The following is a 24,020-nucleotide window of genomic DNA, read 5'->3' on the forward strand; positions in this document are numbered from 1 at the left end:
GATGGGGTCCGTGCAGGCTGAGCCGGGCGTCGCTGCAGTGACCGTAGCTTGGCGGGCCGCACCCGGCGGGGCTGCGGCCTGGTTCGGCATATCACTTGCGGCGCGGACGAGCGTCGCTGCTGCGTTGGGGTCTTGGCGGACCGGGTTCAGCAGGGTGGCAGCCTGGGTCAGCGTCACACCTGCAGCACGGATGAGCACTGCCGTGGTGGTCGGAGCCCTGCGGGACAGGCGGGGCATGGCTGCAGCAGCCTGGATTTGGCGGGCCGCTTCTAGCGTGGCTGCGGCCTGGTCCAGCATCGCCGCGCCGGGCGCCTCTTCTGGGACCGCGGGCGTGGCAGCAGGGGTCGGGGCACTTGCGCTGGCCGGGGCATCTCTGGACTCACCCACCGGTAGCAGCATCGGGGTCTGCGTCGTCGCCGCTCGGTCTGACATGCGTCGCGCGGCTCCCTCCTCGTAGGTCCGTACCGCCGCAGCCATCTCCAGGAGCTCCGTGCGTTCTTCTCTGATCTGCTCTATGACCCGGGTCTCCAGTCGGTCACAGAACTGGGCCAGCTCCCGATACCACCAGGCAGCGGAGCCTGGTTCTGGGTTCCTGCGGTCAGACGCCATTTCTTCTGCGCCGTCTTCTGCACGATCTCCCAGCAGTGGACTCTTCGCTGCCTCCTGTAACAAGCTGTCCAGTTTCTGCTCTGCCTCTTTCAGCAGCTCCACTCCCAGCAGCAGGCTTGTGGCTCCCTTTCTGTTCCGCCGTTTCTCGACGCTTCCACTCTCATAGCTGGCAAGGTCAGAACTCTGCAGGGGATCTCTGGGTAGCCACACCTCTTCGTGGGCGGTAACTTCTTCCAGCGCGGGCTGCTGTTGTTTTTCAGCGCGCTTTTCATGGTGGCAATATGGCGGCGCTTCCAATTTTTCAAGCGGACCGCCCAGGCACATGGTCACCTGTCTGAACAGGTCTAGTCCTTATCCTGTTCGTGACGCCAGATGTGAAGCCCCGCCGGTGTTGTGTCTGTGTCGGTGCATTACCTTCAGGGACTCCACGTTGCTGGATCTCCGTCACCGGTAGGAAATCTTCTTGTTTGATCGTGACGCCACTCTCAGTATTGCGGTCAGTGGGGACCGCCACTGCAGGTTAGGGGACGCCTGGGGCTGATGGTGGGTGCAGTCGGATGTAGTAGCCTCCTGAGAGTGAGGCAAGCCCCAGGGCCCGGTGTAGATTTGTAGTACCACAAGTCGCAGAATGACCACACAAGCAGGAATGTCTTTCAAGGGCTTTACTCACATTTGATGGCAGGGTGAGTAGCCCGGGCGTAGCTGAGATGAACCAGGTGGGAACCAGGTATCCTTCAGGCTGACTTTATGAGGGTGACTACTGACTCGCCTTCCTTAGCCCTTGGTGGTTTGGGGTAACCCCGACTTTGAGTCCCTATGGGGGTCACCCAGGGAAGATGCTCCAAGCCTCTCTCCCCTTCTTGTTTCGCCGTGTGCTTGTTCCCCGGACCAGGCCACTCCAGCCTCTTGCCTCCTATGACCTATGGGCCCTAACTTGCGGTTACGTGGCTGCGGCTTTTGTAGTGTTGTGGTGTGGGCTTTAAGAGCCCCACACCGGCAGGTTTAGCAGAAGAAAGCTGAATCTATCCCCGCTTCGGGATCTACCGCCCGGTTGGGCCTGGTGCTCTCTAGCAGTCTCCTTACTTCCCACTCCGTTGCACTCGCTAGCTGAAGCTGGCTTTCAGGCAGCACTCCTAGTTGACCGTTCTCCCCCGTCTGTAGCCACTGCGCGGGCGCTGTTAGACAGCAACAGCCCCACAGGTCTGCTCCTCACTGAGCCCTATGGAGTTCTCTGCTCTAACTGACTCACTGCCCCTCCTCTCCTGTTCTTGCCTACGCCACCTAGCAACCAGACTCTCTTACCACACCCCTTGAGAGGAGATGGAGGCTCTACCCCCTCCACTATTCCAGTGAAGGTGAAGGCTTGCCCCCTCCTGGGATCCCCAGGGGTCCTCTCATGGGTACATGTGTGAGACCTGATCACTATGCGCCTGTGTTCCACACCCCTGTCAGCCTTCTGGATTACCTGTATTGTACTGTCCCCAGCATGGGTGCAGTACTCAGTGGTGCCTGACCAGGTCAGGGGCGCCACACATGCACTTTTGAAGTAAAAAACGCAGTGTTTCTGCACCTAAAAAGCAGGTAAAACGCAGGAAATTTGATGTTTGTTGCTTTTTGTTACTTCTCATTGACTTCAATGTTAGCAAAACGCTGCAGATATGGCAAAAACAATTGACGTGCTGCTTCTTTGAACGCATGGTTTTGCCACAAATTATGCAAATTAAACGCAGCGTTTTAAAACGCAAAGTGCGGACAAGAAGTCCCCATTTTCCGTAGACTATTATGGAAAAGCAAAACGCATGCCTTTTGGCATGAAAACAGTGCAGTTCAAAACGGACCTAAAAAGCAGCTGAAACGCAGGTGGAAACGCAAAGTGCGGTCTTACCCTAAAGCTGGGTTCACACATAGCGACAGCGACAACGACATCGCTGTTACGTCACCATTTTCTGTAACGTAACAGCGACCTTGTAAGTCGCTGTTATGATCGCTGCTTAGCTGTCAAACACAGCGACGCAGCAGCGATCATAACGTCGCTACATGTGCAGAGAGCAGGGAGCCGCGCACACTGCTTAGCGCTGGCTCCTTGCTCTCCTAGCTACAGTACACATAGGGTTAATTACCCGATGTGTACTGCAGCCACATGTCACAGTGCAGAGAGCAGGGAGCCGCGCACACTGCTTAGCGCTGGCTCCTTGCTCTCCTAGCTACAGTACACATAGGGTTAATTACCCGATGTGTACTGCAGCCACATGTCACAGTGCAGAGAGCAGGGAGCCGCGCACACTGCTTAGCGCTGGCTCCTTGCTCTCCTAGCTACAGTACACATAGGGTTAATTACCCGATGTGTACTGCAGCCACATGTCACAGTGCAGAGAGCAGGGAGCCGCGCACACTGCTTAGCGCTGGCTCCTTGCTCTCCTAGCTACAGTACACATAGGGTTAATTACCCAATGTGTACTGCAGCCACATGTCACAGTGCAGAGAGCAGGGAGCCGCGCACACTGCTTAGCGCTGGCTCCCTGCTCTCCTAGCTACAGTACACATCAGGTTAATTACCCGATGCGTACTGCAGCCACATGTGCACAGAGCAGGAGCCGGCACTAGCAGCAAGAGCGGCGGAGGCTGGTAACGAAGGTAAATATCGGGTAACCAGGGAAAGGTCTTCCATTGGTTACCCGATGTTTACAGTGGTTACAGCTTTCCACAGCTGCCAGACGCCGGCTCCTGCTCCCTTCTCTTTCGTCGCTCTCTCGCTGTCACACACAGCGATGTGCGCTTCACAGCGGGAGAGCGACGACGAAAAAAATAAAGCAGGACATTCAGCAACGAGCAACGACCTCACAGCAGGGGCCAGCTCGTTGCTGGATGTCACACACAGCGACAGCGACGGGACGTCGCTGCAACGTCACAGAAAATGGTGACGTAGCAGCGACGTCGTTGTCGTCGTCGCTGTGTGTGACACCACCTTAATAATGGGTGCAGCTGGTACTGCATGTTATATGGTCGTGTTACACAACCTACAAGTGCACAAAGATATTACACATTCACCACGCGACAAGTGGGCCTGTGCACCCCCAAATGCCAGGGCTGAATTTGAGTCCCAGTCCGGCCCTGCTGGATGTCCACCTGCAGAAAGCGTATACTACCAAAAATGGTGCAAGACAGAGCACACGCTGACACTGTCTGCTCCATTATAGTCAATGGTCCAGTCGGCGCATGCGTACAAAATCCGCTTTGCGAGGGTGTTCCAACAGGACCACTGAACGTAGGTAAAAACGCAATGTGTAATCAGCCTAACATCCGAATGCAGCCTGATTTTCATAGACTGACAGAATGGAGGAAATGGAGACATTTTTTCCAGAGAGATGTCTGGAAGTTTAATTTGGCCAGTTTTTAGCTCTGTTATGGCGACCCATCCAATATGATGTTATTTAGCCCGCTATGTGGTACTGGTGTCTGCGAACTGTATATCGGTTCAGGGAAGCCTACCGAAATCACTACACAGCATAACACAAAGGATACCATGGAACATAAGGCCTGAGTAATATATATGGTTTTATAGGGAACCCACCAGAACAATAAAGAACCTGACCCAGACCGGCTATAATGGATATAACATTATTCCATATTGAGAGAAGTAAATAAGGCCAATGACAGGAATAATTGTAATGAAGCCTATGCAGCGTGCAGCAGGCATGGAGGCAGTGCAGGCGGTGGTGTACTGTATAGATGGAGCAGCACTGGGCTGTGCTGGAGGTGGAGCTGTATAATGAGAAGTCTGCACTCTCCCCCTCCTCCTCTCTGGGTAGTGAGGCTGCAGCAGACGCCTCCTCTCTACCCTGCAGAGCTCCTAGCACTGTCTGTACAGCTCGGTGCTGTCTGCATTAGTCCCTCTATGCTGTCACTTGGATCTCAAGCCCTATTTGCATTGGTCCCCAAGTGCTGTGCTTCATGCTTCCCAGAGCATTGAGTGCTGCTCCAAGGCTGCTTATTATATAGGTATGTATGGATATGAATGGTATGTGGAGATGATCTGTACCAGTGTCTATGTATATTTTATCTGCATCGCCTAAATGTATGTGTGCTATACTATGTATACTAGTTGTACCATGACGGTATTGTATTTTTACATAAGGCTTTTATATATAATGCACAAAAAGGAAACAGTATGTCATATATTATTACAGTAAAAGATTGAAAATTAGTATGTATTATTGTATAGGAATACAAAGCTCCCATCACTTCGCTGCAGGTGCTTTATCCTCGGACACATGATACCTGTACATTCTTATATCGGTCTACATATCGTGTGAGTGAACACGTGCGGCGGTCATCTAGAATGACTAGATATATATATTTAGGGTTTCAGGTAAGTATATATCTTTACTGTTTGACAGTTGCTGCATTTACAGTGCAAATCCCAATCTCTGTAGGGTTAATTTGGCACCAGAGAGGGTCTGGAGATGTGATCTATTGATTGCCCATGTACGTATTAGCTATTTAAGACCTCTATATAAAGAATGGGCTCAGATTGAAGCTTTGTGACTACTATGGTAGGCTCAATGTGTACTTGCTGTCCTTACGAATAGTCAGAATCAATCCGAAAGGAAGGAGATACATAGGGTTCTCCTGCATTTGGGTGTATTTTCTACGTCAATAATTTAAGTGTCATTGACCCTTGGTTTCGTGAACCCCATCTGCGATTTATTCCCATATTCCGACCTATTTTCAGTTGTGGCGTTTGACAAAATCCCAGGACGCAGCTGTTCAGCAGGTGCATAACAGCACACAGGTGCCCATCGGTCTAATGCAACTTTCACGTACTATTCTCATAAAATGTAGACTTTGCATTTAAATGATTTGTTTCTATATATATACATAAATGCTTAGGATATAGTTTAAGATGAATCTATACAAAGTTATACTCAGTACACATACACGAATAAGGACATCCAAGTTTTGAGAACCGAGGACTGGCCATTGAAGGTAGAATTAAGAAGTTCCTGGAAGGTCTTTGCTTGTTCTACCAAAGACTTATCATGCTTTCTGAACACAGTCATAGAACCTGGGAAACTCCAGGTGTGAGCTTTATAGTAGACATGGGTAATCGTAAGGCTATGTGCGCACTGGGAAATGAAATTTCCTTGAGTAAATTCCGCAGGCTCTCAAAGATCTTATCACCTGCGGAAAAAATCCGCATCAAATCCGCACCCAAATCCGCATGCGGATTGTCGCGTTTTGTTGCGGATTTGGTGCGGATTTGGTGCGTTTTTTCCACAAGCTGTTCCCTGCGTGATTTTTACATTAGATTAGGGAAAACCCGCAGCTACCTGCGGAAAAGAAGTGACATGCACTTGTTTTTGCTGCGGGATTTCCGCAGCAAAACATGCAGCTGTCAAATTCTGCCCAGTGCGCACAGGATTTTTTTTCTCCATAGGATTTGCTGGTGATTCACTGCAGAGATGTTATGAACATTTTCTGCAGCGAAACATGCAGCAAATCCGCGGAAAATCCGCGGCAAAATCCGGTAAGTGCGCACAGGGCCGTAGGGTTGTCCATAAGGAGAACATTTTTGGACTCTGTTCACATCTGCTTGCTTTACTAGATTCACAATACAACAGATATCAACAGCACTTACGGAGACCCAACCTGGTGGTCCGATGAACAATGGGGTTCGCTGGTTTACTGTTGTGTCTATAGTTTTGACAGCAAAAAAGTGCGGCATGCTGCCTTGTTCTTAGTGCTTTTTGTGGCTAAATTGGCAACTGAGGCTTCCAAAGGATGTGTGAACATAGCCGTGAAGGACCACTACTTTTATAATGATGACTAGTCTTTAGGATAGGTCATTAATATAAGATAGGTGTGTTCTCAACACCTACACCCCACTTATCAGCTGTTAAGACCTCTCGCGGCAGCCGGTTGTAAACATTGTACAGAGTGGAACACCACAGCTCCGTATACTGTATAGTGGCTTTTTCTGGATACTAGATATCAGCCCCTGTTGAAGAGCATAGGAGCCGATCTGTAGTACCTGGTAATGCCCACTGTGTACAGTATTCCGAGCTGCAGTCTTCCCGCTCCGTATACCATACATCTGACCACTGACAGAGACGCTAACAGCTAATTGGCAGGTTGCCCATATTATCCTAGGGATAGGTTATGTATGGTATTTAAAACAAGAGGACAAACCTTTAAAGAGAATTCACACTCTCCAAGTAAGCTGGATGTTGAGCATTTGTAAATATATAAACTGATTGTTACAACTTTTTACTTGCTGGAAATAGAAATTAATATGTTGATTTGATGATCAATAGTGATAAGTGATCACTTAAATGCTCGAGTGCTCAGTACGCGAAACAAGCAGGTTGGATACTCGTACAGGCTCGACTCGATTACCAAGATAATGGAAGTCAATGGGAAACTTGAATTTTTCCAGAAAACTCTGAGAGAAATGGTTGAGTTTCTCATTGACCTCCATTATATTTGTCAATCGAGTTGAGTCGGTGTGAGCGTCCGACCTGCTCGTTTAGAGTACCGAGCACTTGAACATCTAAAGGGCGCTTTACACGCTACAATATATCTTACAATATGTCGGCGGGGTCACGTCGTAAGTGACGCACATCCGGCATCGTAAGTTACATTGTAGCATGTAACAGCTACTTGCGATTGAACAGTAAAACGTTCATCGCATGCACGTCGTTCAATTCCTAAAAATTGAACGTCAGGTTGTTCATTGTACCCGGGGTAGCACACATCGCTGTGTGTGACACCCCGGGAACGATGAACACAGCTTACCTGCGTCCCACGGCTCCTGCCGGCAATGTAGAAGGAAGGAGGCGGGCGGGATGTTTACGTCCCGCTCATCTCCGCCCCTACGCTTCTATTGGCCGACTGCCGCGTGACGTCGATGTGACGCGAACGTCCCTCCCACTCCAGGAAGTGGATGTTCGCCGCCCACATCGAGGTCGTATGGAGGGGTAAGTGCGTGTGACGTGGGGTTATTCATTTGTGCGACATGTTCAACAAATTGAACATGCCGCACATACGATGGGGGCGGTTACGATCGCATACGAAATCGTATGCTGGATCGTATGGTGTAAAGCAGGCTTTAGACTTTCCTGTCTTCTATTTAGGTCCATTCTATGGTATCTTCATTAATTCCGTGATACTATCTGTCCATCAACTCATAAGTACATAACTTTTGTCTTCTAAACAGAGTTGTTCTATGCTATTGCATGTATGAGATTTGATTTGGTCATCTGTGGTTGAGGTAGAAGGTCAGTGTTGAGTCAGTCATGGATCAATTGGTTTTTCTGAGGTCCATATTATTTTATCTCCTAATCAATTTCATTTTCTTGGACAGTTTAATCTTTCACTTACATGTGATCATTTAAAGGATCAACAGTACAGTTCAATATCCGTTATCAGTAAGTGGCTAGGCTTTCTATCACCAGCGTCAAGATTCAGTTTACTTCCCTATTCCTGTATCTAAATACCCTGACCAAGGCAGGATTGCTTGTTGATGGCCTCATCGGTTCCTTCTCCTCTAGCAATGCACCATAGACAAGCTAAATTCCCCTAAAACTGGAGATTAAAAGGCTGCACAATGGTTTATCCAGGTGCAATGTGTTACTCATCTTCTAGCTCTTAGTGAATCAGCAACAATGGAAAAGAAAGGGCAAGAGATTCTATGGAAACAAGGACATAGCTTTTACAACCACCTACAGCAATTGACGGAATGTTTGAGTAGGTTGGAAAAAGCAGTTTTCAGTTTTACCTGATCTGCAGTTTTTTGTTTTTTTTTATAAAGTGCAAACAGTGCTTTCTTTGTCGATGATATTGTTTTTTTTTTATGCCCATAGGTAAAAGGGCATCTGTAGTGTGGTATATGACAGATAATCAAATAACTTTGATTTACTTGACCAGCCTTCTTGGTGGAGGCCTTCACCCCCATTGTGATCTAATTTTTTTTACATTTTCTATTCTTTCACATCAAATGTTCCCATAACCATGAGATAGTTGTCAGCTGACCGTGATCTCTTCAGATTTCATGTACACAAATGTTCCCGTACAGTTGACATAGTTGTCGGCTGACCGCAATCTCTCCAAGCTCCCACATACACCTTCCACAACAATTATTTGAAAAATGACTATCATTCCCAACAGACATTTCTAACAGTTTATTTCCTGAGAGGACAAGCATTGGGTTTTTATTTTTAAAGCCCCTGTACATATTAGATAGCTATTGGCCAAATGATCGTTTGGCCGACAGCTATCTCCGCAAACTCCCCACACATAGGAACACTTACCTTGGCCTAGTGCTCTGGCGTTCTCCATAAAAGAGTTACTGCCAGACTCCTCTCAGAAAAAAATTGACACGAGGAAATCCAACAGGCCGAATCCTAATATCAACAGGTTACGCTGGCTTTAGTTCATTGTGTAAGGGGTCCTTTAAACTGACTTTAAACTGTCTGGGCACCCCCACTGATCAGCTGTTATCACCTCCAACAGTATCCAGAGGCACACAGTGTACGGGCAAAACGACACAGCTCTGTTCAATATTTATATCTGTGTATGAGAACTGTAGTTCATCTTCTATTCTCTTCAATAGGAGCTGAACTGCAGGCTCTAAAATGGCCACTGAACAGTGAATAGAGCTGAGCTGCTTTGGCTATATGCACTGTTTACACCTGACGGCTGACTGTGCTGCTGTGGTAGAGCTACGTGTCGGACCCCCCAATCTGATATTGATGATCTGTCCTAGCCATAGGTCACTAGCTTCAAAAGACTGGACTATCCAATTAAAAAGTGGCCTTTTTGTTCATTTATTCCGGTATGTGCTTTAAATAGTTTTCCAGTTCTATATACATCAAGTTTAATTATTAAACAATGACAATTTTTCAGAAAGAGGCAGCCCGATTGCTCACCGGTTAGCATTGTAGCCTTGCAGCGCTGGGGTCTTGGGTTCCAATTCTACGAAGAGTAATATTGATAAAAAGTTTGTATGTTCTCCCCGTGTTTGTGTTGGTTTTCTCCCACACTTCAAAGACATACTGATAGGGAACTTAGATTCTGAGGCCCAATGGGAAACTGCAGGACCTGCTTCCGAGGAAACATAATCCTTAGATGTATCACACTTCTCTTGCTCTGGGCCTCCGCCTGAAAGCAGTCGCCACCTCATATAAATGAAGTTGTTCCTTAATTTTCCGTCCTTCCAGTTTTAACTGCTCCACCTCTACTAGGTTTGCAATATGATATTCTAGAAGCACCCGTACATTTCCAACACTTTCCTTCATTCCCACAATGACAAATGGAACCATACCCTCTTCACGGGGTAGCTTTACTTTATTGTGCTTTCCAATTCTTACTCTCACAACTCTGGTTTTATCCATGAATTCTCAGATGAATTTTCCATTCTTTCCAACCTCTTTCCCAACAATATTTCTTTGGACCGAGATTAAATCTTACACAAGTTCCAATACATTCCAAGCTCTCTTCATGGTTTCTGCAGTCTCTCCGTAAATTCGACATAATCCTAAATCTTCTTTGAATTTGATTGCTGTGATACCCAGGATTTTCCTGCCTTGCTGAACGTTACTTCTGAGTGTATGTATGGTGAGCCCAATTAAATCTCTTCTCAGTACCATAACTTCCTAAAATGCTGTGGTCAGCTACTTTATACGCTTTAAGTGTTTGGAGGCTTGTTCATTCCATAACATGATCATACGCTTTGTACAAACGCATCGTAGGTGCATGTTACTCAGGATAGCCACCCGCTTCACTGTGGCTTCATTTACATACAGAATAATCAGTTAATTTGTCTCTGAGGTAAAGTACACTCTACATACTCCTACGATTTTCTATAATCTTTCATGCACCATCTTACTGGCACAAGCTTCTCTCATGTCAACAGGCACATCTCCCATGCACTTAAAGACCGGATGGATTCCTTTACCTTCACAACCATCGGACAGTTCCTTGGGTCTTTCCAACTCATCTTTTACCATCTCACGCATTCTTATCAAAGACTCTACCTCTTTAGTTGAAATTTCCTCAGGTATAGCCACAGGTTCAGAGTGTTTGGGTTTCTCATCAACTTGGACCACTGGTTTCTCACACGTTTGAGCTGAGTCAATCTCTGTGTCTTTAGTCTTGGCAGGTTCAGTTTTGTTCTTAGCTCCTGATGATACGTCTAGTCCAGACTTCACTTCCTCAGCTGGCTTTCTCCACTTCTGCAGCTGCTGCTGTCTCTTGGGTCTCCGCCACATTACCTTCAACTTCCTCTTGAGTCTCTTCAGTGTGACCTTTAGTTTTCTGTTGGGTCTCTGAAGCATCACCTTCTGCCTCAGGTTCTTTGGAGTCTTCACCATTTTCCTTTTCAGATTTCTCTTCTTTTTCTTTCAGGATGTCACACCCCACAGAGTTGTACTCTTTTACTTCCAGAATTTCAGCACTGTTTCCACTTACAACCACACTTGGGTTGGCTGAATCACCGGCCTGCTCTTTTTAATCTTTGAGGATTTTTACTCCATTAACGCTCTTCAGGATTTCATCACCTACAGCACTCTAACAAATTTCATCTCTTATAGCGTTCTCCAGGATTTCTTCTCCTTAAGCGCTCTTGCCCAACAGATCATCAGCTATATGCTTAGAAATCATAGAGGACACCAACACTGCTTCCTCGGTTGACTCCTTTTCTGTGATTTCATTCTGCTGATTTTCATCCTCACAATGTGTCAATTACAGCTCTAATTCCTCTTGCAGCACATCATTCTCTGCATCTAACCAAGTGCTTGTGACTGGCAACATGACTTCACCATCCTTTTTTACCCACTCAGAGTCTTGAAGAGAATCCACATTTTGAATGGAAGCACACAACACTGTAATTTCCTTGGTTATATTTTCAGAGGGTGCAGTTTGTTCCGCCCTCTGCGCCTATTGCATCTCCGGTGACGGGAGGAGGAGCATTTGCCTTCTTTGCTCAGCTATTCTTTACTGTACTCTCCTTCTACATTATTAGAGTTACAGTCTACCTTGAAGTCATTGTCACTCATGCTGGTACCCTGGAACAGCAAGTACCCATTTAACCGGCCCCCTTTTCTGGAGGTATCCCGATTTCAACAGTCATACTACAGTTTATTTTTTTAAACATTGTGTTGCTAAATTGGGCATTTCCACTATTTTATTTGGTCACCCCTAACTTAGGACTGTCAACTCTAGGATATGCTATCTCCTCCTTTTTATACCCCAACATACAACCAGGAATCCCTTCAGTATCTTGCTGTGGTGCGGCTTCCATTGGATCGTTACGGTTCTTATCTGAGCAACCGAACACTTCCCACAAGTCCCAAAATGATCCAAAGTCCTGGTCTATTATAACTGGTATAGTAAGTCTGGAACTATACCAACATTAACGGACTCAAACTGTCTCATTGACCACTCTGGACACTGGATGTTCTTTAACCTTCCCTTGACTGCAGCTGACTTCCATCTTTTTTCCGGGAATCAGGTACACATCAGGCGTGGCCCTCACCAGGGTTCACAAGTTTACCGAGCCTAATAGCCCAGTCACACATTCTTCATTAACTTCCACGGAACACACTCTTGGCACCTAATTGGAATGGACTTGCATAGGAACGAACACTGTTGTCCCTTGCTATAATCCATCTGCCCATTCATTAGGTGACATCGGGCTGCTATATGGCCTGGACTGTGACATTTCCCGCAGATTATGTCGTCACCTGATTCCTTCGGCACCACCGCAGCTGCCCCTTTGGACTTAGGAAGATATGGCCTCTTCTGGGTAACTGCCCCCTGGGATCTTCCTGGGCAACCTGTATCTGTACTGGCCCCACAAGGGATTGCACAAACTGGTCCATTACTGCCATATCAAGTTTCTCTGTCAGCGATTCCTGTCGCTGCCACAGCTCTCTGGAGTCCACCCAGCGGCAGACTGGAGTACCTGGGGCCCATCAGGAAAAAATCAATCTTGGGGCCCGCCAACACCATGCAGTTACCGTACTGTATATAGGAATAACATACATACAAGTTATCATACAAGTATGACATTTGTATACTTCTGGCCACATTCTGATTTGATGTGTCTGGCCTCAGTCAATTCACTTTCATTGAGCATATCTGTTCAGCACGTGACCACATCTATGTAAATCACGTACTTGCAGCTTCGTAACCTCCCACTGTCACCACCGGCACCAGAGAATCTTGATAGCGTGTAGTGTGTGCACTGTGAGAATTGAGAAGTCTGCAGTCACATAGAGTGACTGCAGGTCATCACAAACTTGGACAACCCCTTTAATGCTCCTAACCAGATAAATAAAAACATAGTAACCCTTAACTTGCCAGACGGCACAAGATTTTATTAAAGAGATTGTCCACTACTTTTTAATACTGATGGCGTTTCCTTAGGATAGGTCACCAATGTCCGATTGGTCGGGGTCCGGCACCTGGCACACCAGACAATCGCCTGTTCTAGGTGCCGTGCCGGTGGTGGCCAGAAGTGCTCAGTTCTGGATTTGCTTTGTCTTCTGATAGTGGCAGCAGCCTCCTATTAAAATTAATGAGGCGGATGTGCAGTACCCGGCCGCGGACACTATCAGAGGATAGAGCAGATCTAGAAATAAGCATTTCCGGCCACCTGCACCAAGAACAGCTGATCAGTGGGGGTCCCACTGTGCTCACATCAGAAGCAATGCGCAAGTGGGACCAAGGCCTAATGATGAGACATAGTATCACAAATAAACATTTACATTCAGGTACCTTATAGATGATGTTGTCTATAGCCGTTTCTTTCTATTCTTCACCTTGTCTTGACGCCATGATGACTTTTCACATGCACAGCTCGTCTCTGCAGATTTTCATGTTCTCCGGTCTTCTGCAGCACATCCCGACACGATGCCCCTAAAATAGCAGAATGATTATAATACTTCTATTTAAAAATATCTGCCCTACACTGTGCCCCAGAATAAATAATGACCCCTCACTGTGTTCTCTGCACGAAATATGACCCCACACTGTCCTTCATATGGTACATGCCCCCCACACTGCCCTCTCCTTTCCATACTGAGCCTACTCTTTACACTGTCCTTTATACTGTGTCCCCTTATACTGCCCAGTCTTTATACTGTGCTCTCTCATCCCACCCCCTCCTCGCTATGGCCTCACACTGTCCTCCCATTCTGCCCCCTCTCTATACCCCCCCTCCACTACCCAGTCTCTTTTCTGTGCCCCTTCACATTTTTCTCATCCCTTACTGTCTCCTCACTACCTCCTGTGTGTCCAAATACTTTTCCGCCTCACTCCCCATCTTGCCCACTTGCTCCTCATACTGTGTCACTCTTTATTCTGTGGGGAGATAAGGTATGCACACCAGTGACTATGTAAGGGGAATACATGGAATAGCAGAAACTGCTGTGTGAATACTGACTTGAAAAATCCAATAGCTATATGAAGAGTGAAAATGTGAAAAATGGAATCTGCATTACTGCCATGAATATATGAATCAAGAGAAATTTAGCTACTGAATTGATCAATGCAATAGAGCCCCAACACTACGCCAAAGTATTTCTCTACGTTGGGGTCCCTAGCTTGTGTGTGTCCTCTCATGCAGTTAAAAAACTTACCGTGTATGGGAAGCTGAGACCCAGGCTATTTATGCGTATTATATGGATTGGCAATAGGTGTGGTGGGGAGGGTTCACAAACGAAAAACTACTAACAATAAGGAATAACGTTTGGAACTCCATTCTATGTCTGAACTGGGTGCAAAAAACCTAAAAAACATCACTATGGGGAGATAAGGTATGCACACCAGTGACTATGTAAGGGGAATACATGGAATAGCAGAAACTGCTGTGTGAATACTGACTTGAAAAATCCAATAGCTATGTGTAAGAGTGAAAATGTGAAAAATGGAATCTGCATTACTGCCATGAATATATGAATAAAGAGAAATTTAGCTACACACATAAGCTAGGGACCCCAACGTAGAGAAATACTTTGGCGTAGTGTTGGGGCTCTATTGCATTGATCAATTCAGTAGCTAAATTTCTCTTGATTCATATATTCATGGCAGTAATGCAGATTCCATTTTTCACATTTTCACTCTTCATATAGCTATTGGATTTTTCAAGTCAGTATTCACACAGCAGTTTCTGCTATTCCATGTATTCCCCTTACCTAGTCACTGGTGTGCATACCTTATCTCCCCATAGTGATGTTTTTTTAGGTTTTTTGCACCCAGTTCAGACTTAGAATGGTGTTCCAAACGTTATTCGTTATTGTTACTCTTTATTCTGTGTCCTCAAAATTTTTTTCCCGTTTGCTCCCCATACCATGTCCGTATACATTCCCCCAACCATACATCACCCCTCATCCTCTCTCCCTATACATCATCCCTCATCCTCTCTCACCCCATACATCACCCCTCATCCTCTCTCCCCCCATACTGTGTCCAAATATAGTTCCCTCTCCCCATCCGCTCTCCTCCATACTGTGTCTATAGATACTGCCTCCTTCCCACCCTCTGTCCCCTCATACTTTGTCTATAGATACTGCCTCCTCCCCATCCTCTCTCCTCCATACTGTGTATATAGATACTGCCCCCTCCCCATCCTCTCGCCTCCACTGTGTATATAGATACTGCCCACTCCCCATCCTCTCTCCTTTATACTGTGCATATAGATACTGCCCCCTCCCCATCCTCTCTCCTCCATACTGTGTCTATATACTGCCCCCTCCCCATCCTCTCTCCTCCATACTGTATAGATACTGCCCCCTCCCCATCTTCTGTGCCCTCATACTGTGTCCACTGATAGTTCCCTCTCCTCTTCCTCTGCCCCCTCATTCTGTGCCCATAGATACCTCCCTCTCACCCCATAATGTTCTTCTTCGCTGTCACTGTCTTAAGCTCCACACTGGAACACTTCTCCACGCTCTCTGCTGCCTCTGCACTACGGCCCTGACTTCCGGGTCAGCAGTCTGATCAGCTGACCTGATCACCTGACAGCCGTCTCCCTGACCCGGACGTCAGCGCCGGCGTCACCGCTCCAATTGTCCTCGCGTCTGACAGATACGAGGACAATTGAGCAGTGGGAGCCACGCGCTGCAGCTTCTATGAGTGCAGCTGTCAGTGTGACAGCTGCACTCAGAGAATGGCAGCTCCCACTGCAGGGCGGCAAACGCAGCTGCCATGGAGACTTTCACAGCGCTGCATCAAGCAGCCTGACAGCGCCCCCCTGACAGCTGCGCCCGAGGCAAATGCCCCGCAAGCCCCCCCAGATACGCCTCTTGGTAAAGAGCCCCTCCGCACACACACCCGGGTCCCCGCGCCCCCTCCCCCGGGGCCCCTGCTTGCCCCCCTGAGCCCCCGCCTTCTATACTCACAAGCTGCTGCTCCTACAGGGTGGCCTGGGGCGACGCCGGGTCCGTCCTCCATAGCGCAATGCTGTCGACACCCGCACAGGAAGAAAGCAGTCATCGCTCTGAGACTGCCTCCTCCTGCAGTGTCGCTGCACAGAGGAGTCAGAGCGGCACTGACAGTGACAGCAGGCAGAGCAGGGAGATCGCTCTCCTTGCTTACCGCTGCACAGGGAACAGGGAATGGGATTGTCACTAATCATATCGGCAATGTGCCGATATGATTAGTAAAATTACCGGCCGGGGGGCCTCTCTCACATATCCATAGAGGCCCAGGGTGGGTAGGGGGGTGGGGCCTAGGGGGCGTGGCCATCAATAGCAGGGGCCCACCGGGGGTTCTCCTGACCTCCTGGTGGGCCAGTCCGACCCAGCCACCGCCTGCCGGTTCCCTTTAGCTGCTCACTGACCTGCACCAGATGGCTCCACAGTGCCTCGATCTCATCTATCTGTGCTGCCTCCACTAGACAATCCATCTATTGGTCCTGGGCTTGCTGCTGCTCCGCTCACACGGCTCTGCACCACACCAGGAGTCTTCATGGACCCACCAATCCACAGGCAAAAGTTGCGTGCAGTGTATAACGAATCTTTGTGGACACGCCGATCCACCAAAACCAACACTGTGCATCCGATACACGTGCCTCCTGGAATGCTGCTCGCACTCTAGCACCATTTCTGATGTGGGTACTCTGCATGCTTCTTAAGGTAGCAACAAGAACACTCTTCATTTAAAAGTTCAGCTCCTTCATAAACTGCACCAGGAGCACAAGAACCACAGCCTTTTCCAGCATAAAGTCCCAAACAGAACAAAAAACATTGAGACATGTATCTCTACAGGGTTTGCCTGCACAAGATCTCTCACCAAGATCCCACAGATGTTCCAATCTTTTCACACAGATTCTGTCAGTGTAGAGGACCTCTCACACAGGCCGCTCTTCACACCCTGCCATGTGCCAAACAGTCTCCATTTTACACAAATGAGACACACCCATGGGAGGAGATATGTGGATAGCCAGACCTGCCCATCTCTTCAGCTATCCTGAAAAAAAACATATTTGGTATCTCTGCTCCCATCTTTCATCTATCAAAATATCAAATTAATTAAATGGATCAGTAAAAACTGTACAGGGAAATATATAAAAATATAAAAACAATGCAACGCCACAAAAAAATGCAGTAAGAAGTGATGAAATCGTATGCACTCCGAAAAGGTATAAATAAAAATGTCAGCTTGTCATAAGAAAAACAAGCCCTCGAAAAGCTTCATCAGTGGAAAAAATAGGTCTTGGAAAGTGTTTGTTTTTTTTAAGAATTTCTCAATTTTCTTCACACCTTAAATAATAAAAAGAAGGAATATGCAAGTTTAGTATCGCCATAATCCCACTTATGTTGAGAACCCTATTGCCAAGTCATTTTTACCGTATAATGAAAACAATAAAAACAAAAAACAATTGCAGAATTTTTTCCAGTGCATCATATCTTCAAATGGATGGTGTCATTCCAAAGTGCAACTCCCCCTGCTTCTTGGAAGAATTTAAGGAAAAAAAATGAAAGCGCAAAAAAAACCCCAAACACTCAGTCCTTAAGGGGTTAATGAATACAAATAATCATGTCGCTCATATAAACTATGTTATCGGCACCTCTATGGCTCCATACAGATAAGCAGCATGACAAAGTAGGATTGTGTAACGGTCATCAGTATTTTCCATTCTGCCGGTCACAGGACTGTCACCAGAATACCCAGAAGTGGAGACATTGCTTTCAGACCAGTAAACATCACATATCCATCTTTATTTGAAAAGGAACCGATATCGACTATTTTATTGCCAGTGACACTTGATGAATAGCTCTTTTTAGAATTGCTTTTTCAGTTCTTTTTTTCTATATCCCTGGGAGTAAGATGTTAATTCTTTGTATGGATTCCTCCCATAAGATGTGTACTTAGACTTGGAAAACATTGGCAGCTGCTCAAGACACCTGGATTTGTAGGTAGTAAATTGCAGACAAGAAAAGGAGTCTTTTGACTATAATTTAAGGAACAATGTGTCCTAAACGTGTCCAGCAGTTTACTCTCTATATTATGCTGTTACATATTCTGAGCATTTTCCATTGTCTTCTCGTGGTTCATGTTCTCTGCTGATCTTCACTGCAGGAAGTCACCGCATGGCCCAGTCTGTCTGTGTCTGTCTTTCCTGCTTAGGTTTCAATTGACGCCTCTCTGTTTTTCTTACCGTACCGGATGTGTCACACAGCTGAATGATCAGAGATTAAACCCCTTTATACAAATTAGGTCATGGTGCTATACGGTATAATATAATATACTATTAAATGGGATACAGCGCCCAACTTGGGTTTGTTTGACACGTTCAATATAATTCTACTGATGGTCCATTCTTCAGCTATACAGAAAAAGTACCTGTGTAATTAAATCCACAGCTCTATACACCAGTTTATTCATCAACCCCCAAAATGATGATCCCCAGCAGTAAATTATTCGCTAGTTGGGGTTTCCTCTTCTGAACCTCTTAAGCTTTGTTTCTACTTGGCCTGATTGGGCCAAGCCAGTATCTTCTAATCCTCGAGGAGGACAGTCCAACCCTTTTGTTTCTAGCTGTAATATGTGTTAATTGTAGAAATCTTTATAGTAATGGCTTGTTAGCTTTATACCCCCTATCCCTACACATTAGATCGATGTGTATGGTGTCCTTCCATTAGATTAATCTGAATGACCATAGTTGATTCTTCTATTCTGCAGCCAACTTACTCTGTGATCCTCATTGAGAGCACATGAATGCTCAGTTGTGCAAGCGTTGATGCATTTGGGGGAGTTTAGAGGATAAACTGTACATTATCTAAGGTATATGGGCATTGATACAAGAATATTTTCACTCCACTGTGTCAAGGCTGGAGTCTGATTACTTCATTATACATGTTACAAACTGTCCCATTCGTTAGTTCATTCCTTTAAAAATGCCCATACAATTTAGATAACGCTCGGCCACATGCCCATTTGGGTGATAGCTATCTCTTCTCTCACATATACACAGATGCTCTGCATGGCCACAATGCTTGTGTTATTAGTGGTTAAAGGGCAGTAACGGCCCCCATACACATTGGAATAAAACCATCCAAACCCACGAATGTCGGCAATACCAGCCAACAGTTTAATGTGTACACTAACCGCCCAATTGTTCCCCAACAAAAGATATTGGTGAGGAACAAAATCCAGCCTGTTGAATTTCAATTGCTGATACTTCTGTTTGGCGCTGAGAAAAGCTTTTTCCAAAGAACTCAGGCAGTGACTCTCTCATAAAGAACACAAAACTGCTTGGCCAGACAGAGAATTTGTCTGATAGCCACCTCATGTGTATGGCAGGCTTAAAGAGGTTGTCTACTACTTTGACATTGATGACCTATCCTTAGGATAGATCATCAATGTCTGATTGGCTGGGGTCTGACACTCCTGCCGATCAGCTGTCTTTGGTCATTCGGAAATGCTCAGTTCCAGCGATGCTCCGTTTTCTGATAGTGGCCGTGGTTGAAGCCCGCACATCCACGTCCCATTCTAATCATTAGGAGGCGGATGTGCAGCACCCAACCTTGTCCGCTATCGGAAGACGGAGCAGCACCGGAACTGAGCATTTCAGGCTGCCTGTTGTCGCCGCCAGGACCAAGAAAAGCGGATCGGCAGGGGTGCAGGGTGTCGGACTCCGGTCGATCAGACTTTGATGACCTATCCTAGAGATAGGCCATCAGTATCAAAGTAGTCGACAATCTCTTTAAGTTTCTGCCAGACACATTTGGAGGTATCTCCCAGAGCAAAATGATTGGAAAGGAAATTCAGCAAACCTTTTCCATTTCTCCCCCTACATAATTTTTTTTTGCAGTTCCCATACACATTCGATGGATGGCTTTGTCCCTCCAACAAAAGTCAAGTTTTGTCTAATGCCTATGGCGGTCTTAAGTAGAGATGAGTGGACCTGTGGATGTTCGGGTTCGCCGTCTTTTGACAGAATTTAGTTAAAAGTTTGTTTCAGGACCCAGACTTGACCTGAACTTGTTCCTGGATCCCAAACCCCATATAAGTTAATGGGGACCCGAACTTACGGGCTCGACTTGAGTAACGAGTAGAATGGAAGTTAATGATTGGGCAGTTCGGCTCTCCGCCCTCATACAGCTAGCCATAAAGAGAGCTTTTCCGGGGAGGGAAGGTGTTTTTTTTACTTTTTTTTCACACAACATCCGAAAATGTGTTTTTACCACCAGCGAGAGCCATTCAGATATTTCAAGCGGCTCGCCCTGCTTGATCAAGTGGTTAGCCTTCGAACAGCTCCCAAACTCAGGCGCGGATTTTTTTTAAAAAAGTTTGGGTTTGAGCCACAGATACCCAATCTTCGATATGAACCCCAAACTTTATAGGTTGGTGTCGCGGGCGGGGAGGAGGGTGTCAGCACACCGCGCTCACCCCTTCTGCTCGGGTCCGGCAGCTGCTCCTGGTGGCTCGAGCTGTGGGCCGGATCCCGGGGTTTTCTCGAGCGACACTCCTCGCCCGTGAGTGAAAGGGGGTGTTTGTTGGGTGAAGGGATTGTTATAGTTCGTGACGCCACCCACGGTTGTGGTGATTGCACCACCGCTGCTCAGTGTGGGGGTCCCGGGGATGGTGATGCGGAGCAGCCAGGTGTTGTGTTGCCCCTCCGTGGGTAGGGGTTGGTGATCCCGGGGCCCGGTGATGAGATGTGAAGTGTAGGGCCTGGAGGGCGCAGGGACGCGGGGGCAGCGCTGTGCCTTGCGGCACTATGGTACTCACTCAGCCTGACACACGGACACAGTTTGTACGGTAAACCAACGGCTGGTAGGACGGTCCCACAGACGGCTGCACCTGCACTCCCGGTAGGTGACGGTGATGTCCCTCTTCCTTGCACCTGTGTTGACTGATGGTAGCGGTGGATTCCCTCCGGTTACCCGCTCCCCGGCTGCAATCTGGGCCGGAGGAGCTCTACACTTTGCCCGCAGGCGCTGGCCCTGAGAAACTTGTGCCGTGGCGGTGGCGGTGTCTCTCCAATACGGGTTGGGCTGTTGCCTTCAATCGGGACTTGGTTGTTGGGGGATCTGCGTCCCCGTCACTGACGGATTTGGCAAATCTGGCGACTCCTAGCCTTGCCGGGGTCCGAGAGGCCCCTGCCCTGGTGCTGACTATCCTTCGGAACACTGCTCCAGACCACCGGGCACACAGCCAACGGGGTCCTTCCAGGAACTTCCAAACGGTCCCCCTCCAGACAGTCACCGCCGTTGCTGACCTTGCTGTTCTGGCCCTCACAAAGCTGGACCCTTCAGGCTGTCTTTCTCTTCTGTCACTTTACTTGCTTTTCCTCCTTTTCTACTTTCACTTTCACTTTCTAAACTCCTCCACTTTAGCTCCTCACTCCTACTCCTCCCTGAGCTGACTCCTCACTCAAGCTCTCCCTGAGCTCTTCTGCCTGGTTTCTTCCTGCCTCCAGTGTTGTGAGCTCCTCGGTGGGCGGAGCCAACCGCCTGGCCCACCCCCTGGTGTGCATCATCAACCTCTGGAGGAAGGCAACAAGGATTTGTGGTTAGCTGTGATGTGCCTACCTGGAGTGTGGGGTGTGGTGGTGTTGTGACCCGTGTCCCCTGGCTTGCCCAGGGCGACACATTCCCCCTTAGCAAAATGCAGACCGTCCGCGGGCTGCCGTCCTACACCGGTTTTATTTTTCTGTAAAAAGGGGATAACAGGGTTAAGCAAAACATAAATACATTTTTAATCAAAAACTCTTCCCAAGACGGGAGGCACATTTACTTAAACGTTGCAACGGTATACGGTCACGGTTTCCGCTCTCTCCCACCCAAGCAACCTGGCCCTGATGCTGCCCCTAAAACCCAGGCAGCACCCCTTGACCCACAGTCCAGCACAAGTCACCCGAGCGGGATCTGTCCTTCCCCTCCAGAGGGTGGCCACCGGTTCCTTTGGTGGCTGGGCCCTAGCCTGCTCTGCTCAGGGCCCTCCCTCCAACCTGCCTCTCCGGAGACGGTATTGCGGAAACGGTAACGGTAACCAACATATTTACAAGCCACTTAACGTTTGTGGTGCCCTGCAAGTTCACGGGCTTGTCCATGGATAGTTCCCATGCATATAAACTTTAAACGGTCCCCACGGGGACAACGGTGCCGGCTCCAGCCGGTTGCAAATCAACAAACAAATCAGATGACTTCTTCGGTAATTTCACTTATCATTTCAAACTTTTTAAACTTTTTCAAACAAACAGCAACTTCAGTGATGGTCCCAACGGGGACGGTGCAACGGGCATCCGCTGCCCTACTCCGGTCCCTTTGCTGCTTCGTCCGAGGGAGGGGATGCAGAGCTCACCTTGCTCTCCGGGCTGCCCTTCAGCTTTACATCCAGGGCAAACCACCCCCTCTCTCCGCAGTGCCGGGTGTAACGCACCATGTCCCCCGGTATAAGATTGCGGCCAGGATGCTCCTCGGGCAGATGGGCATGCACGTCCCGCCGGGCCACAAACATCTCGGCCTCCAGGCCCGGTTCGTATATGAATCCGTAGCCCCGGCGGATATCGAATCGCCTCACCTGTCCCTCGTATAACGGGCCCCAGACACGGAAGGTCGCTTGCCGCAGGTTTTCTTTTTCCCGAATGGCTCGGGCCACCAGCTCGGCTTTCCTTCTCTCCCTCTCCGCGATCTCCAGGCCCAGCTTTGTCGGCTCCCTGTCCCAGTATGGCGCTGCTCCCAGCTCCGGCGCACGGGTTGAGCCCCGCGGGACATCCAGCACGTTACCCACTGTCAGGAAGGTGGGTAGCGTATCCCGCGGTGTCATGGCCTTGGGCGCTGCCTTGCAGCAACAACCCGGCGCCACCTCAGCCGAGGTGTGGGGGATGGGCACAGGGGCTTTCCGCAGTTGGGCCTTCGGCTCGGAGCGGGTCATCGGCTCCGGCTCGGGGAACTGCTCGGGGACTGTCTCTGGCACAATCTTCGGGGCCTTCCAGGGTAATGCCTTCGGTTGGTTACGGGCTCCGGCTACAGGTCGGTCCGCTGGGGTGGACGGGCTGGGTATCGCTACCGGTGGCGGTGGTAGCGGGCCTAGTGGCGGGGTCACGGCCTCCGAGACGGGTGGCGAGGGAGGCAACGGGGGGAGAGGGCTTGGACCGGGCCCCACAGCCGCGATGACCGGCCCTGCAAGGGCATTGGGACGTGGGTCACTCACCTTCCCTTTCTCCACCTCCTCCTCGCGTCTCCGCACGGTGGCTACAACGTCCGCCATGTCGGCCTCCCACTCCTCCACGAGGAGCTGCATCTTCACCTGCAGCCGTTGGGAGAGCTGCGCGGTCCGGATCTCCACCCACGCCGCGGTTCCAGGCGCGGGGGGTACGGTGTCGCGGGACGGCATCCACATGGTGTCTTCACTGTTTGCTTCCAGGAACGGTATTCTTGCAAGGTCCTGGCGTCCCTGCCTTTATAGCCGCAGCTACATGCGTCCAGCCGCCATCGCGTCCCCCTTAGCTCTTTCCGGCCCCTCCTCTCTCGGGGCGGGGTTTTGGCCCTCGCGCCTCTACTGCTCGAGAAGACGCTCGAGCGGGAACTTTTCGCGCCAAAGATGGCGGCTTCTGAAATTTTTCTGCCGGATGCCTCCGGCGGTAACAAGGCGCACCTCTACCTGACGGCAGAGCGGTAAGATCCTGTTCGTGACGCCAAGTTGTCGCGGGCGGGGAGGAGGGTGTCAGCACACCGCGCTCACCCCTTCTGCTCGGGTCCGGCAGCTGCTCCTGGTGGCTCGAGCTGTGGGCCGGATCCCGGGGTTTTCTCGAGCGACACTCCTCGCCCGTGAGTGAAAGGGGGTGTTTGTTGGGTGAAGGGATTGTTATAGTTCGTGACGCCACCCACGGTTGTGGTGATTGCACCACCGCTGCTCAGTGTGGGGGTCCCGGGGATGGTGATGCGGAGCAGCCAGGT

The 24,020-nt window shown here is 48.7% G+C and overlaps 1 protein-coding gene across 1 annotated transcript in view; it reads left to right on the plus strand.

The window, feature by feature from the left end:
* Window positions 1-4,441: 4,441 nt before the first annotated feature.
* Window positions 4,442-24,020, plus strand: part of LOC142311409 (protein phosphatase 1 regulatory inhibitor subunit 16B-like) — a 106,348-nt gene continuing 86,769 nt past the window's right edge. The window contains exon 1 of the mRNA XM_075349802.1: window positions 4,442-4,608. The gene's annotated coding sequence lies outside the window, so the exon portion shown is untranslated. The remainder of the gene's footprint in view (window positions 4,609-24,020) is intronic.

This window comes from Anomaloglossus baeobatrachus, chromosome 5, assembly GCF_048569485.1.
Source record: "Anomaloglossus baeobatrachus isolate aAnoBae1 chromosome 5, aAnoBae1.hap1, whole genome shotgun sequence".
In the NCBI taxonomy this organism is placed as follows: domain Eukaryota; kingdom Metazoa; phylum Chordata; class Amphibia; order Anura; family Aromobatidae; genus Anomaloglossus; species Anomaloglossus baeobatrachus.